We start from the raw sequence: 16805 nt of genomic DNA on the forward strand, positions 1-16805 counted from the left end.
AATATTCGTACCGTATTCTATCTTTGTTCTCTCTTTGACGATATTCCATTACTAATCTTCTTTTTGCTGGATGAAATACTGTCGCACTCACGGTTGAAGTTCAATTGTAAAACTACACATGACAGTACTTCTTTAACCAAAGCATTTTGATTAAACCAATCAAAATACCTACATTGAAAGACTTGTTCCCTGTCTTTTAAAGGATATCTGAGATACCCGTATATCAGAGATAGAGGACCAGCCTATTGCATTTACTGCATGGTTTCGAATTCTAGATAGCATTTCTTATTATATTATTTCTATCTTAAACCTACATTTACTATAAGTATTTTAAAATTATGCGCGAATTAAAACTGAAAAAAATACCGTATTCTGTCATAATAAATAAATTGAAGTGCAATCGGCAAAAGGTTCTGTTTGCAACACATTTGTATCGTTTATGTTACATAATTATTCAAATTGCACTTAGTCTAACGGTATATTTTCTATCAATAATTGATGTTTCATAGGTTTGAAGGTTGTACAGATATAATATATATACAAGTCTAAAGAAAGTTAAACCTATGATTGCTTTGGATTTTTTTTACACATGTGCATGCAAAACAAATTTCTTGGTAGAGGGGTCTAAATACAGCACAAACAACATTTTTTAAAAGACCGAACAGTGAACAAGTATATTTCGACAAATGCATTTGACTAACAGGTCGAACAAAGGATGTTTTTGAATTATATGCCATGATACAAAAAGCAAACAATAATCAATTACTCAACTGCCATGGACATAATATTGTTTTGTAATTCCAAAATGTTTTTAATCAAAATATAAATAAAATAGATAATTTGCTTCAGTTTAAAACCGTTTATAACTGACTATGCGGTATGGGCTTTGCTCATTGCTGAAGGCCGTACGGTGACCTATAGTTGTTAATTTCTGTGTCATTTTGGTCTCTTGTGGACAGTTATCTCATTGGCAATCATACCTCATCGTCTTTTTTATATGTGTCTGTGTGTGGAAAAAAATACAAGAACAAAAACAATTTGGAAAGGGGAACTTCTTATTGTCCTTTTAATAGCTGATCATCAAACGTCTTTAAATTTTGCTCATAGGAATCTTTACTCTAAAATCATTTTGCTACAAACGAAACAAACACAGAAATAGGATAAGTAGCTTCTTATAACATATCATTTTCCTTGCGTAACTATGTTTTATATTAATAATTTGTACAGATTTCTTATGTCTCATGCGTAGGCCTAAAAATATATATGTATGATACATTAACTACTGTTATACTAGTTCCAATCTATACATAATTCTTATAAATAGCAAACGGCGAAAATCCAATTTCAAACAAAAAGAAATATATATAAATATGAAATGGAATGAAGTTAGGTGATATATAATCGCCATTGTGGCGGAATGAGCATGCGTTTCCGAATTTTCCTTACATAGACATATAGGTTGAAATCACAAATTTTTAGGTAAAATTGTAACCAATTAGATAATTGGTTGTTTTGATACATTTCCATGTCTTCATATAGATTGGTAAAACAGTTTACAGTAAGTAAGTAAGTAATTTTTATTATAGTGACATGTGTAATATATCAGTTCAGTAAAGTTCAAAATATATATTACATACACAACAAGTGTGGACACAGATGAGTGTGGATAGTATGTTTGGATGTTTGACAGTGTTTAATATGACAAAAGGAGTTCTGTGTTGTTCCTATATGGTGTTATAATATTAATTGTGTTAACTGAGACACTAATTGCATTAATTACCAAATGGTTACGATAGAATATGTTCCAGATCTTTGATTTTGGATACATTTTGGAGCTAGGAGAGCAACACATAAAAAAAATATTTTTTCATGTATTTTTTTTTTGTTGTATATTAATAAGGCCGTTTTCTCGTTTGAATTGTTTTACATTGTCATTTCGGGCCTTTTATAGCTGACAATGCGATGTGAGCTTCGATCATTGTCAAAGCCATTCGGTGACCTGAAGTAATGTTTGTGTCATTTTGGTCTCTTGTGGGGAATTGTCTCATTGGCAATCATACCACGTATTTTTTACATGTACATGTTTTTGCTTATTACAAAACAAACAAACAAACAAACAAATAATTTATTAGAGTCTCACCTCTTTAAAACATTTGATATACAACACAATATAATATTAACAATTTATAAAAAAGAGCCACTCTAAAAAGAGTTATGAGAGACTGTAAAAACACAGATTAAAATACATTTATATTACATCTATTACATATATCAATATATCTTAGCATAAAACACCATACTATTAAAAACACTTATACAAAAGAAAACAAACAACATTATAGAAACTTATTACGAGTATAAAATACACTTTCTCTTAAAAAGTACTTCATGGCAGATTTTGGCTGTAAAATAACAAACTCTATCATCATGAAACATAAATAAAAACTTTTCTTCATTACTTAAATTACTAAAACTACTTTCTATATTACATACACTGTTAAAAAATATCGTTCGCAGATCTGCATATTCTGGGCATTCTAATAAAACATGTTTTTCATCTTCAATTATATTCAAATCATTTTTTCTACAATTAAAACAGAACCTTTCATTTACATCTATACCTTCATATCTGCCAGTTTCAATTTTAATCGGAGCAACACCTGCTCTAAATTTAGCATATGCACTTCTAAATTTACCGGGCATAGTAATACTTAAATATTTTTCTGTACAATAATTTGATTTAAATAACCTGTAAGTACGCAATTTACTGCTTTCATTAGCTAGTAAATTTAAATGCCAATTATTTTGGTACATAATAAATAGATTGTTTTCAATATCTTTAATAACAGACTTGCTCAAAATACATTCAATATTACAATACTGATTAAGATCAAGTTCTTTAAATGTACATGTATTTGTATGGTTCTATTATATAACATTCTGGTGGATCATAAGTATCATTAGTAAAACATTTTGCTAAAATGTCGAATTGTTTTCTCAGATTAGAAGAAATTTATTGTTTTTTAGTAATGACAATGCCTGACATGATGCTTTGCTCTAGATAAGCTAGAAAGTAAACTTATGTGTTGTTTTCTTTTTTTTTTATCAATTCTTTGAAAATAACTCCTCCAAAGTTGGTCAAAGCAAAAAAAAAAGTTTTGACCAATAGGAAAATGATATCACCAAAAGAACCTTAGTGAGCATGCTTCAAAGACTGATAACTGCTCCAAAGGTTATCTGATAGAATTTTACATACACAATAAAATACACCCGACCCATTGGGTCTATAAGTCACTTAACAATCATAAAACGTATTTCTTTTATCACAGATTTCAAACAAAATAATGAAAAAAATTTATTTACATTTGTTTATATAATGATAATCATTGAGTTTCTGTAATCAACATCAATGTGAAATCATAACGCAGAGACTCCAGAGACACATGTAGTGCTTATGTAAAAAACCTTGGTCGGTTGCTTTTGTCAAATTTGTTTTTCTAATCGGCTTTTAAAAACCATTATTTAAGAATTGACTGCTTCTTTTTGTAACTTCATTGGGATGTAAAAGCGTAGTCCGAAGTACATTTTGTGCGAAAATTGTAAATTTCTAAACAAGTCTAAAAATGTGCACACGGTCAACGCTTTTACAACCCTATGAAGTTACAAAAAGAAGCATTCAATACTTATTATTACATTTCTTTCAGTTAGGATCATGAAAACACGGTTTTCATCAAGTTTTTATTTAACTTACAAGTGCACTTTCTTGTGGAACCTCGTGTCATCATGAATGATAAATGTTATTGTGTTATGAAGTTGACTAAGGAATAACGCGAGATTGCAATGTAGCCAAATAAAATAATGTATAATGAAACATACATCTAATGTAATTATTTCTTCATGACAATAGTTTAAACTTTGTTATATATTATGTAAGATGTAAAATTGTCAATGACTAAATGTTATCCTCTGTATGTTGTCGTAAGGCCCTCAACAACGAGTCAGATTTATGTTTTGTTTAACTTTTCATAGTGGACATATACGACACCATTATTTGAAAGAGAGACATTTCAGAAGTAAAACAGATCCCAGAATTATTTTGCGATTTAAAGTTAAAAAAAATCAGATATCATTTTTTTACCAGAAACAAAAGGAACAACCACAAAAAGTAAATTTTAATCTTTGACCAACCTGATGTTCAAAGTTTATTTTCTATAGTCATCACGACCTCTATATTCACAATAAATTTATATTGAATGTGAAAGAAGTGAAGAAAGTGCTTCGTGATAAATGTATCGACCCATTAAAGGGCATTTGAAGTATACAAATACAAGAAAGATATATTTTATTTGAATACCAAATGTTCATATATCTCTCTTTTTTAATTGTTAAACAAATTTTAACTTGAATATTTCTTTCTTATTCTTGTCACTTTTTATATATATCATCACAGGAACAAGCTATTGGAATCCTATTTAATGTATAACTCTCATCATGAAAATACTACACACATTTGTCACTGCACGAACTCATTATTAGACTGAATTTTAATTACAAGCACCGAAAAGGGATTTCAATCTGTTATTTTTACGAATGTTTCCTTGATTTTGATTTAAACGTTCTCCTGAAACACAAAAAGGCCATAAAAATGTGCTCCGGAATATTCCGGACTGGACGCCAATTTCAAAATTGGGCATGGTGAATGAGTCCGGAATATTCCGGAGTGGTCGGAGTCCGGAGCCGAGGTGACTCCGGAATATTCCGGACCAGTCCGGACTATTCCGGAGTGAGGGAATCGGGATTCAGGTCCAGGTCCGGAATATTCCGGAGTGGTCCGGACAAATCCGGAGTGAGGGAATCGGGATTCACCTGGGTCCGGAATATTCCGGAGTGGTCCGGACCATTCCGGAGTGGGGGAACCGGGATGCAGGCGGAGGGAATCGGGATTCAGGCGGAGGGAGGATCCCCAATTTTTAACCTCAATTTTCTCGAAAACAAGCACGGTGACCTATGTTTTATTTTGTGTTTTATTTTATATCTCGCCAAGGCCTACAACATATTACAAATTTATAAAAATGACATTTAATCGAGAAACTGTATCGGATGCCCTTAACTGATAAAACTATGTAAATATTTATCTATATTTTATGTTAATCTTTTGTACAGATATTAGGGTAACAAATTATTATCGACTTATTTAAATTGTATTTATCATAATTACTTTATATGTTATCTTTTGTTTTTCATAGATAATTTGATATTAATTTAAGTTTGTAAACTATTCGGTACTGGTTTTAACACTTTGTGAAATGTTGTAGATTATCTAAGAATATATAATGCAACATAACATTATGATGATATAAAGTCAAGTAGTATTCTGTTGATTTAAATGAAAACAATTAGTAGTATGTATGATAGCTTATAAAGACAATACATGAAATGGATTTACAACTTTATATTGATTTTAGGTTGTGTTACCAACGTTGTTTGGATGCATATGTAAGATACCTATAGTAACAACACATGCATTTAACTTAATTTTTATCTTGATTTCAGGGTTTGTTACCTGCGTTGTGTGGATGTATATGTAACATACCGAAAGAAACAACACATTCATTTAACTTAATTTTTATATTGATGTAAGGGTCTGTTACCTGCGCTGTGTGGATGATTATGTAAGGTACAAAAATGTACCTAAAGAAACAACACATTCATTTAACCTAATTTTTATCTTGCTTTCAGGGTATGTTACCTGCGCTGTGCGGATGTATATGTAAGATACCTAAAGAAACAACACATTCATTTAACTTAATTTGTATCTTGATATCAGGGTTTTTTTTTCACCTGCGCTGTGTAGATGAACATGTATGATACCTAAATGAACAACACATTCGTTTGACTTCAATTCTATATGTATTGCAGGGATTGTTGCCTGCCCTGTGTGGATGTTTATTTATGATACCTAAAGAAACAACAAATTTATTTGACTTTTTATATTGATTACAGAGTTTATTGCCTGTGCTTTGTGGTTGCATGGTGATACTTAAAGAACCAACAACTTCAGTTGTCTTATTTTTTTATATTGATATCAGGGTTTGTTGACTGCACTGCAAAGATGCTATTGTATGATATAGAGATCACAAATTAGTTTGACTTAAATTCTATATTTATTGTAGGGCTTGTTGCCTGCCCTGTTAGATGCTTATTTATGATACCTTAAGGTAGCGCAATACAAAGATTTTTTCACTCCCAATCAGACAACTTTAAACTGATGTAATTCATTTCATCCTTCTTTTTATTTTATAAATGAGGTACCAAAAGAAAGAAGAAAAATTAATCTTTCAAATATTGATAATTTCATTATGACATGATTATTACATAACTAATTACAATGTATTATGTTATAAGTTGCTATATTGTGATGTCCACACTTGAATGAATTTAGCGTCTTTGTTCTTCATAGCATCCCAAAATATTTTATAGATTCTTGTACAACACAGCTTGACCTCCAAAACTGTGTCTCAGACTTCCAAAAACATTAATAAAACAAATTTTATACCCAATTGAATTAAGTGGTCTCTAATGAATTGATGTTGCAAACTTCATTGAAGATTTATGAGAGAATGAAAGAGAATAAGAAAAATCTGAGACACGATTTTGGAGGTCAAACTGTTTTGTGCAAGAATCTATAAAAAATTTTGGGATGCTATGAAGAACAAAGAAGCTAAATTCATTCAAGTATGGACAGCACAGAATGGCAACTAATTACATAAAAATTAATGATGTAATAATTATGTCATAATGAAATTATCACAATTCGAAAGATTAATCCTTCTTCTTTCTATTGGTACCTCATTTATAAAATTTAAAGAAAGATGAGTGGAATTACATTAGTTTAAAGATGTCTGATTAGGGATGAAAAATCTTTGTATTGTGCTACCTTAAGAAACAACAAATACATTTGACTTACATTTTTTTATTGATTGCAGAGTGTGTATCCTGCGGTGTGTGGATGCACTATAACGTGTCTTGGTGATCTGATTTATGTTCCCTTGTATTTTACAGTAATATGTTTTTGTTTATGGTAGAGATATCTATATCTATCATTATTCCGCTTACACGTTTGATGCTGTCACATTCGGTATATGTCTGTTGCTAGTAAGAAGACCCTAAATCAAAACAAAATCAAACCGTTTTCCTGTTTAACATGTATTTTTATTGTTTTGAACATACATCTGGCCGGTATTTATGTAGTTTTATAAACGTGATTTAAATGTTCTTGTCAGCCTATATATTGCTCATTGTTGAAGAACGTTCGTTAACCTATATATGCTAACTTTAACGTCATTTGACCTGTATTGTAGAGATATCTTATTGATAATATTATCACATCTTATTCCTTTTATATTAAATCAATCAGATTCATGAAAGAAACAAATGTTTTTAAACTTTAAAAGTTAAAAATAAACAAAGGGGTGTAAAGCGTGGCGGAAGAAAACACAAAAAGTAGGAGAAATTTCATAATGAAATCAAAGTAAAAAAGGTAATTTTAATTTTATGAAATTTTATTTAATTAGACTGCATGCCATTTTTCTGAAACAAAAATAACAGCTAATGTTTTCAATTAGTTTCGGTTGTCTTTTTATAGTAAGACAACTTATTTATTTTTGTCATTTACATGCAAAAATAGCCGGAAATTTATCATTTAAAGACTCTTTGTAAATGTTCATGATAAGTATTGGATAGCAAACATGACAACATTGGGGGCACGCATTTTCCATTATATCCTAGAACATATTTTCCAATTTCAACAAACTTGACAGAAATGATGTTATTGGAAGTTTCCATAGACAATAACAATCACAACCAAGGAGTAAACAAAGACTCACACAACCAAGGGACATGTACATCAACAGTTATATATAATAAATAAGAAACAACACGAACTCCTTTAAAAAACGGGTGTGTTATCAGGTGGTCTGGAAGAGTTGCATTCCCTGCATCGTATATGGCACTCGTCCCGTTATTTCTGTGTAATGATTATCATTTGGTTCTTACGAGTTGCAGACAACGAACATCATAGACAATCTTTTGTATGAACAGACGAAGAACGCCATCACCAGAGGCATATTTAAATTATGATTGAAAAAAATTCGTCAATTAGAGGAAATATGTTTTTCCATTATAATAAGATTTTGACCAACAGAGGCATTCATTAATTCTTATAGATGAGGACTGCAAGTACCTGAGGCAGTTTTTTAATACTTATTGATGAACAACTGAAACACTAAGGGCAACCTTTATTTATAATATATGATGGCTATAACCACCTACAATTTTGTTCGCGCCTACGACTTTTGTTGCAGAAAGCGGGACATAGTGTTAGTGAATAACTTTTTAAATGATTCATATCTAAGAAATAAGAAGATATTGATACACCATACTTTGTATATAAATGCCTTATGTTATGAAGTTTCCGTCTGACAAATGTCCATTGTCCTTGACCTCATTACATGGTTCATTGACTACTTGAAAATATTTTTTTTAGATTTTTTGTTATGTTAATTTCTCTCTATAATTATAAGTAATAGGATAACTAATTTATTATTATGATTATAAAATGTATAGGGTGTATATGCCTATCTGACTTGTAATATCATACCGTGACCTAGTTTTCATGATTCATTGGTCACTGTTAAGGTATCATGGTTTAGATACTGTAAGCAAAAGGTAAACGATAATTAATGCACAGATTGATTGAACGGCGAACTTGTCAGTCTGTCATGGTTTATCTTATTTTGGCCTAATTTGCATGGTTCAGTAGTCAATGTTAAGTTTATTTTCGATCTATGAGTTTGACTGTCCCTCTGGTAACTTTCACCCCTAGTTTTTGTTCTGTTCTTCCATTCTTTTAATGTTATCGGTACTTTGATTGATAACCTGTATTTAGACAACATAAAAGAATTAAACAGGCTCATTTGGGTGTCTTTTTTAATTTTTTGATACGAGTGCACATGTTTTTTTTATAAGAATTATAAATAACCACCATTGTAAAAAACTGTTTCCTACAAGTTGCGTTATAGTGAATTTTGTAAATAGTATATTCTACATTATTATTTTTTTTATCAGATATGACATTTGTATATGTATAGTCTTAAATATTTATTTTCTGTTATCATATATGAATGACAAGTGTTCCTACCAGTTGTGTAAAAATGAATTGTCATGTATATATTAAGGTTCATTTTGTGGTGTAGTTGTTTAACACATTCATCTCATGTTCTAACCTTTATTAAGTGTTTTCATGATCAAGAGACAATTTAAAACATGTAAAATGCAATATTTAATAATATTGTTGTTTTCTTTCTTTTCAGTATTTAACTGATAGTTACACTTTTTTGCAGTTAACATTATTATATGCAGTCTACGGCTAGAGTTTTTCAGACACAATAACTTTTTGAATGTAGCAGGGAATTTTACAAAACTTGGACCATTAATTTTTCCAATAGAAAAAAAAATATATTCTGAGCAATATTTTGGAAAATCTTAAAGTTTTTTTACTATTCCGTATTTTTTTGGTTAGTGTATATGATAGATAAAAAGGGGAAGGAATATCCATCCATGACCCACAATCAATATGTGCACAGCAAAACACAAACCCCTCAAAGTCACAGTGTGGAACTAACAAAAATCTGACCTCTCTGCAAGTTTTAAGATAGCATCTAGCACCGCTGTGAGCGGAATACTTCGCAATCAAACGATTACGCCTCAGCAATGATATGAAGAACACAACCATGGAGTAATAGTAAGAATATAAACCTGTATAAAATCAAACACGTTCTGTCCTAATTTAGCCTGACTAACACAATGAAGATATCTTAATTGATATAACAATTTATGCAACCTTTATCGGCATCGACATAAATATTATATAATTTGACAGGAAATAATGTTATATTTGGTAAATGTTATGGGTAGACTCTGTATGTTCAACCACCAACTAGTGCAAAAAAAGAACATAATAGAAAGAACTGCTAGTACATATTAAAAAAAAACATAGTAGAAAGTAGTACTGGTACATATTAAAAACAAAATAGTTCCTACTCATAGGTATAGATATCAAACGTTATTGCAACGCGGGTAAATTATCACGTTGAAATGGGTTTAACGCCGTCACGTGGTGACCCCCATATGAGACCGTAGTACTTGTTCATATTAAAAACAAAATAGTTCCTACTCATATTTGTAGATATCAAAGTATGTAGAATATAAAATTGATAATGTATTTTAGTAATTTAGGTATCAAATGAAAGATAAAGGACTAATGACCTTCGTCGGACATCATTTTACTGACAATTTTTAAATAAAATTGAGAGCATAAATAGGCTGTTTCTAAGATATAAACCTGTTTTTGTTTTTCCGAAGTTCCGGAAACCAGTATATTGACTCCTTCCCCCGTATATGTTTCAAAGCTGCAAACATTAAACGAAGAAAGCATAACAGATGTGACCTGTCTTAAGAAATACTTGTATTATTTTAGATAACTTGGCGGACATTAATAGTTTTAAAGTATATAAATAGCAAATAGCTATTCACACTTAACACAGGTTACGTTTAGACTTTAGATACAGTCAGGATTTCAATTTGTTAGACATCAATATGTATGTCATATTCATAGAAGTTGAAAAAGCTTCAATATGGTGAGGAGAGAAATAATTGTTATTTTTTGCATTTATCATATTTCTGGAATAAAATTGTATTTGTCAAAATGTGGTTTAAACCTTCTGGAATGTTATTACACTTAGTTATACGTATCTTCAGGATCAAGAAATGGCATTAGCCGAACAAGTTTGATTTGTTTATAAATTTCCGTAGTTAACTAATATACAAACTTTGACATGTTCCCCATTTTTATTCTCAACTTTATTGTTCTTATGTTGTGCTGTTTGGCCAGTATATTTTTTTTAGTGGTTGTTATTTGTTGAAATCTATCATATTTGATGTTTTTGTTCATTGTTTTGCAGTTAAGAAGGTTCGTCATTTCAGTTTGAATTGTTTTTCATTTAGAAAGGTCAATGTTTATAGCTGCTTACGTAACGATGTAGGTCTTCTTATATTTGTTAGCTGAACCTATAGCTTCTTAAATCCATTTTGAAATTGCTATATAATTTTACCTTTCTTGTACCATTGGCAATTTTACCAAATTACCTTTTCATATGAGGTGTGTTTGCTGTGAACAATACAGTTTGACCCTGACAGCAGTAATAACATTGTATAACATGATCATCTATCATCAAATGTTCATATATATTGTGATTATGCATAAAATAATGTTATACTAAACAAACCATTTTGAAATACGTACATGTTTGCATATATATTTTATATTAAAAAAATTTGTGTCGCTGTGATGAAAATCTTATAATGCGAGGATTTGAATACTAATACGGCAGCGGGAGCCCCAGCCCAAACTTTTTGTATACATCTTTTTATAAGTTAAAAGGAAGAAGACTAGAATTCATCATGCCTTGTATATGGATGCCTTGTATTGCAATATGTATGTCCGTCATATGTCCTTTATCCTTGACTCAGATTCATGGACTCCTTACAATATTGTCATGTCACTTGTGAGTAATATAACATTAGTGGCAATAAACCTAATAGATATAACATACGACAGCCATCGGAGGCAATATGCTATGTTAATTGTTGAGCAAAAGGACCAACAGATGCAATCTGTAATTCAAATTATGGATAATCTTTAGTGGTCTATTAAAAAGTCAATAGGACTGCATTGAATAGAATATTGATATTTAATCTTCATTTAAAAGAAGTAATATCCCGTTCTTTTCCTTTTAAATTTTAAGGGAACAGTCAATGGCTTTTACATGTATGCATATGGTATGAAAGAAGGACGAAAGATACCAGAGGGATAGTGAAACTTATAGATCGAAAACAAACTGGCAATGTTATGGCTGAAAACAATCAATGACATGACTGCCATGGACCAAGTGTTACCAATGGCCTGCCCGTAACAGAACAACTACAATCAATGACATGACTGCCATGGACCAAGTGTAACCAATGGCCTGCCCGTAACAGAACAACTACAATCAATGACCTGACTGCCATGGACCAAGTGTAACCAAAGGCCTGTCTGTAATAGAACAACTACAATTAATGACCTGTCTGCTATGGACCAAGTGTAACCAATGGCCTGCCCGTAACAGAACAATTACAATCAAAGACCTGACTGCCATGGACCAAGTGTAACCAATGACCTGTCCGTAACAGAACTAATACAATCAATGACATGACTGCCGTTGACCAAGTGTAACCAATGGCCTGTCCGTAACAGAACTAATACAATCAATGACCTGTCTACCATCTAACAAGTGTAATTAATGTCCTTTTTGTAACAGAACAACTACAATCAATGACATGACTGACATGGACCAAGTGTAACTAATGGCCTGTCCGTAACAGAACTGATACAATCAATCACATGACTGCCATGGACCAAGTGTAACCAATTGCCTGTCTGTAACAGAACAACTACAATCAATGGCCTGACTGCCATGGGGCAAGTGTAACCAAAGGCCTGTCCGTAACAGAACTAATACAATCAATGACCTGACTGCCATGGACCAAGTGTAACCAATTGCCTGTCCGTAACAGAACAACTACAATCAATGATCTGACTGCCATGGACCAAGTGTACGCAATGGCCTGCCCGTAACAGAACAACTACAATCAATGACCTGACTGCCATGGACCAAGTGTAACCAATGGCCTGCCCGTAACAGAACAATACAATCAATGACCTGACTGTCATGGACCAATTGTAACCAATGGCCTGTTCGTAACAGAACAAATACAATCAATGACCTGACTGCATGGACCAAGTGTAACTAATGGCCTGTCCGTAACAGAATAACTACAACCAATGACCTGACTGCCATGGACCAAGTGTAACTAATGGCCTGCCCGTAACAGAACTAATACAATCAATGACCTGTCTGCCATCTAACAAGTGTAATTAATTTCCTTTCTGTAACAGAACAACTACAATCAATGACATGACTGCCATGGACCAAGTGTAACTAATGGCCTGTCCGTAACAGAACTAATACAATCAATGACATGACTGCCATGGAACAAGTGTAACCAATGGCCTGTCCGTAAAAGGACAACTACAATCAATGACATGACTGCCATGGAACAGGTGTAACCAATGGCCTGTCCGTCACAGAATTACTACAATCAATGACATGACTACCATGGACCAAGTGTAACTAATGGCCTGCCCGTAACAGAACTAATACAATCAATGACCTGTCTACCATCTAACAAGTGTAATTAATGTCCTTTCTGTAATAGAACAACTACAATCAATGATATGACTGCCATGGACCAAGTGTAACCAATGACCTGTCCGAAACAGAACTAATACAATCAATGACCTGTCTGCCATGGACCAAGTGTAACCAATGGCCTCTCTGTAACAGAACAACTACAATCAATGACCAGACTGCCATGGACAAATTGTAACTAATGGCCTATCCGTAACAGAACAAATACAATCAATGACCTGACTGCCATGGACCAAGTGTAACCAAAGGCCTGTCCGTAAGAGAACTGATACAATCAATGACCTGACTGCCATGGACCAAGTGTAACCAATGGCCTGCCCGTAACAGAACAACTACAATCAATGACATGACTGCCATGGACCAAGTGTAACCAATGGCCTGCCCGTAACAGAACAAATACAATCAATGACCTGACTGGCATGGACCAAGTGTAACCAATGGCCTGTTCGTAACAGAACAAATACAATCAATGACCTGACTGCCATGGACCAACAGACAAACCTAATATTTAATCTTCATTTAAAAGGAGTTATATCCCGTTCTTTTCCTTTTAAATTTTAAGGGAACAGTCAATGGTTTTTACATGTATGTATATGGTATGAAAGACGGACGAAAGATACCAGAGGGATAATGAAACTTATAGATTGAAAACAAACTGACAATGTTATGGCCAAGTGTAAGCAATGGCCTGTCCGTTACAGAACAACTACAATCGATGACCTGCCTGCCATCTAACAAGTGTAACCAATTGCCTGTCTGTAACAGAAAAACTACAATCAATGACCTGACTGCCATGGACCAAGTGTAACCAATTACCTGACCGTAACAGAACAAATACAATCAATGACCTGACTGCCATGAACCAAGTGTAACCAATTGCTTGTCTGTAACAGAAACACTACAATCAATGACATGACTGCCATGGACCAAGTGTAAGCAAAGGCCTGTCCGTTACAGAACAACTACAATCAATGACCTGATTGCCATGGACCAAGTGTAACCAATTGCCTGTCCGTAACAGAACAACTACAATCAATGACCTGACTGCCATGGACCAAGTGTAAGCAATGGCCTGTCCTTTACAGAACAACTACAATCAATGACCTGCCTGCCATCTAACAGGTGTAACCAATTGCCTGTCTGTAACAGAAAAACTACAATCAGGGACATGTCTGCCATCTAACAAGTGTAACCAATTGCCTGTTTGTAACAGAACAAATACAATCAATGACCTCACTGCCATGGACCAAGTGTAACCAATGGCCAGCCCGTAACAGAACAGCTACAATCAATGACATGACTGCCATGGACCAAGTTTAACTAATGGCCTGTCCGTAACAGATTAACTACAATCAATGACCTGACTGCCATGGACCAAGTGTAACTAATGGCCTGTCCGTAACAGAACTAATACAATCAATGACATGACTGCCATGGAACAAGTGTAACCAATGGCCTGTCCGTAAAAGGACAACTACAATCAATGACATGACTGCCATGGAACAGGTGTAACCAATGGCCTGTCCGTCACAGAATTACTACAATCAATGACATGACTACCATGGACCAAGTGTAACTAATGGCCTGCCCGTAACAGAACTAATACAATCAATGACCTGTCTACCATCTAACAAGTGTAATTAATGTCCTTTCTGCAATAGAACAACTACAATCAATGATATGACTGCCATGGACCAAGTGTAACCAATGACCTGTCCGAAACAGAACTAATACAATCAATGACCTGTCTGCCATGGACCAAGTGTAACCAATGGCCTCTCTGTAACAGAACAACTACAATCAATGACCTGACTGCCATGGACCAAGTGTAACCAATGACCTGTCCGAAACAGAACAAATACAATCAATGACCTGACTGCCATGGACCAAGTGTAACCAAAGGCATGTCCGTAAGAGAACTAATACAATCAATGACCTGACTGCCATGGACCAAGTGTAACCAATGGCCTGCCCGTAACAGAACAACTACAATCAATGACATGACTGCCATGGACCAAGTGTAACCAATGGCCTGCCCGTAACAGAACAAATACAATCAATGACCTGACTGGCATGGACCAAGTGTAACCAATGGCCTGTTCGTAACAGAACAAATACAATCAATGACCTGACTGCCATGGACCAACAGACAAACCTAATATTTAATCTTCATTTAAAAGGAGTTATATCCCGTTCTTTTCCTTTTAAATTTTAAGGGAACAGTCAATGGTTTTTACATGTATGTATATGGTATGAAAGAGGGACGAAAGATACCAGAGAGATAATGAAACTTATAGATTGAAATCAAACTGACAATGTTATGGCCAAGTGTAAGCAATGGCCTGTCCGTTACAGAACAACTACAATCAATGACCTGCCTGCCATCTAACAAGTGTAACCAATTGCCTGTCTGTAACAGAAAAACTACAATCAATGACCTGACTGCCATGGACCAAGTGTAACCAATGACCTGACTGTAACAGAACAAATACAATCAATGACCTGACTGCCATGAACCAAGTGTAACCAATTGCTTGTCTGTAACAGAAACACTACAATCAATGACATGACTGCCATGGACCAAGTGTAAGCAAAGGCCTGTCCGTTACAGAACAACTACAATCAATGACCTGATTGCCATGGACCAAGTGTAACCAATTGCCTGTCCGTAACAGAACAACTACAATCAATGACCTGACTGCCAGGGACCAAGTGTAAGCAATGGCCTGTCCTTTACAGAACAACTACAATCAATGACCTGCCTGCCATCTAACAGGTGTAACCAATTGCCTGTCTGTAACAGAAAAACTACAATCAATGACATGTCTGCCATCTAACAAGTGTAACCAATTGCCTGTCTGCAACAGAACAACTACAACCAATGACATGACTGCCATGGACCAATTGTAACCAATGGCCTGTCTGTAACAGAACAAATACAATCAATGACCTGACTGCCATCAACCAAGTGTAACCAATTGTCTGTCTGTAACAGAACACCTACAATCAATGACATGAATGCCATGGACCAAGTGTAAGCAATGGCCTGTCCGTTACAGAACAACTAAAATCAATAACCTGACTGCCATGGACCAAGTGTAACCAATGACCTGTCCGTTACAGAACAAATACAATCAATGACCTGACAGCCATGGACAAAGTGTAACCAATGGCCTGTCCGTAACAGAACAACTACAATCAATGACCTGCCTACCATCTTACAAGTGTAACCAATTGCTTGTCTGTGTAACAGAACAGCTACAATCAATGACATGACTGCCATGGACCAAGTGTAACCATTGGCCTGTCCGTAACAGAACAAATACAATCAATGACCTGACTGCCATGGACCAAGTGTAACCAATGGCCTGTCCGTAACAGAACAACTACAATCAATGACCTGCCTGCCATCTAACAAGTGTAACCAATTGCCTG

The sequence above is a fragment of the Mytilus edulis genome, chromosome 14, assembly GCF_963676685.1.
Source record: "Mytilus edulis chromosome 14, xbMytEdul2.2, whole genome shotgun sequence".
Lineage (NCBI taxonomy): Eukaryota > Metazoa > Mollusca > Bivalvia > Mytilida > Mytilidae > Mytilus > Mytilus edulis.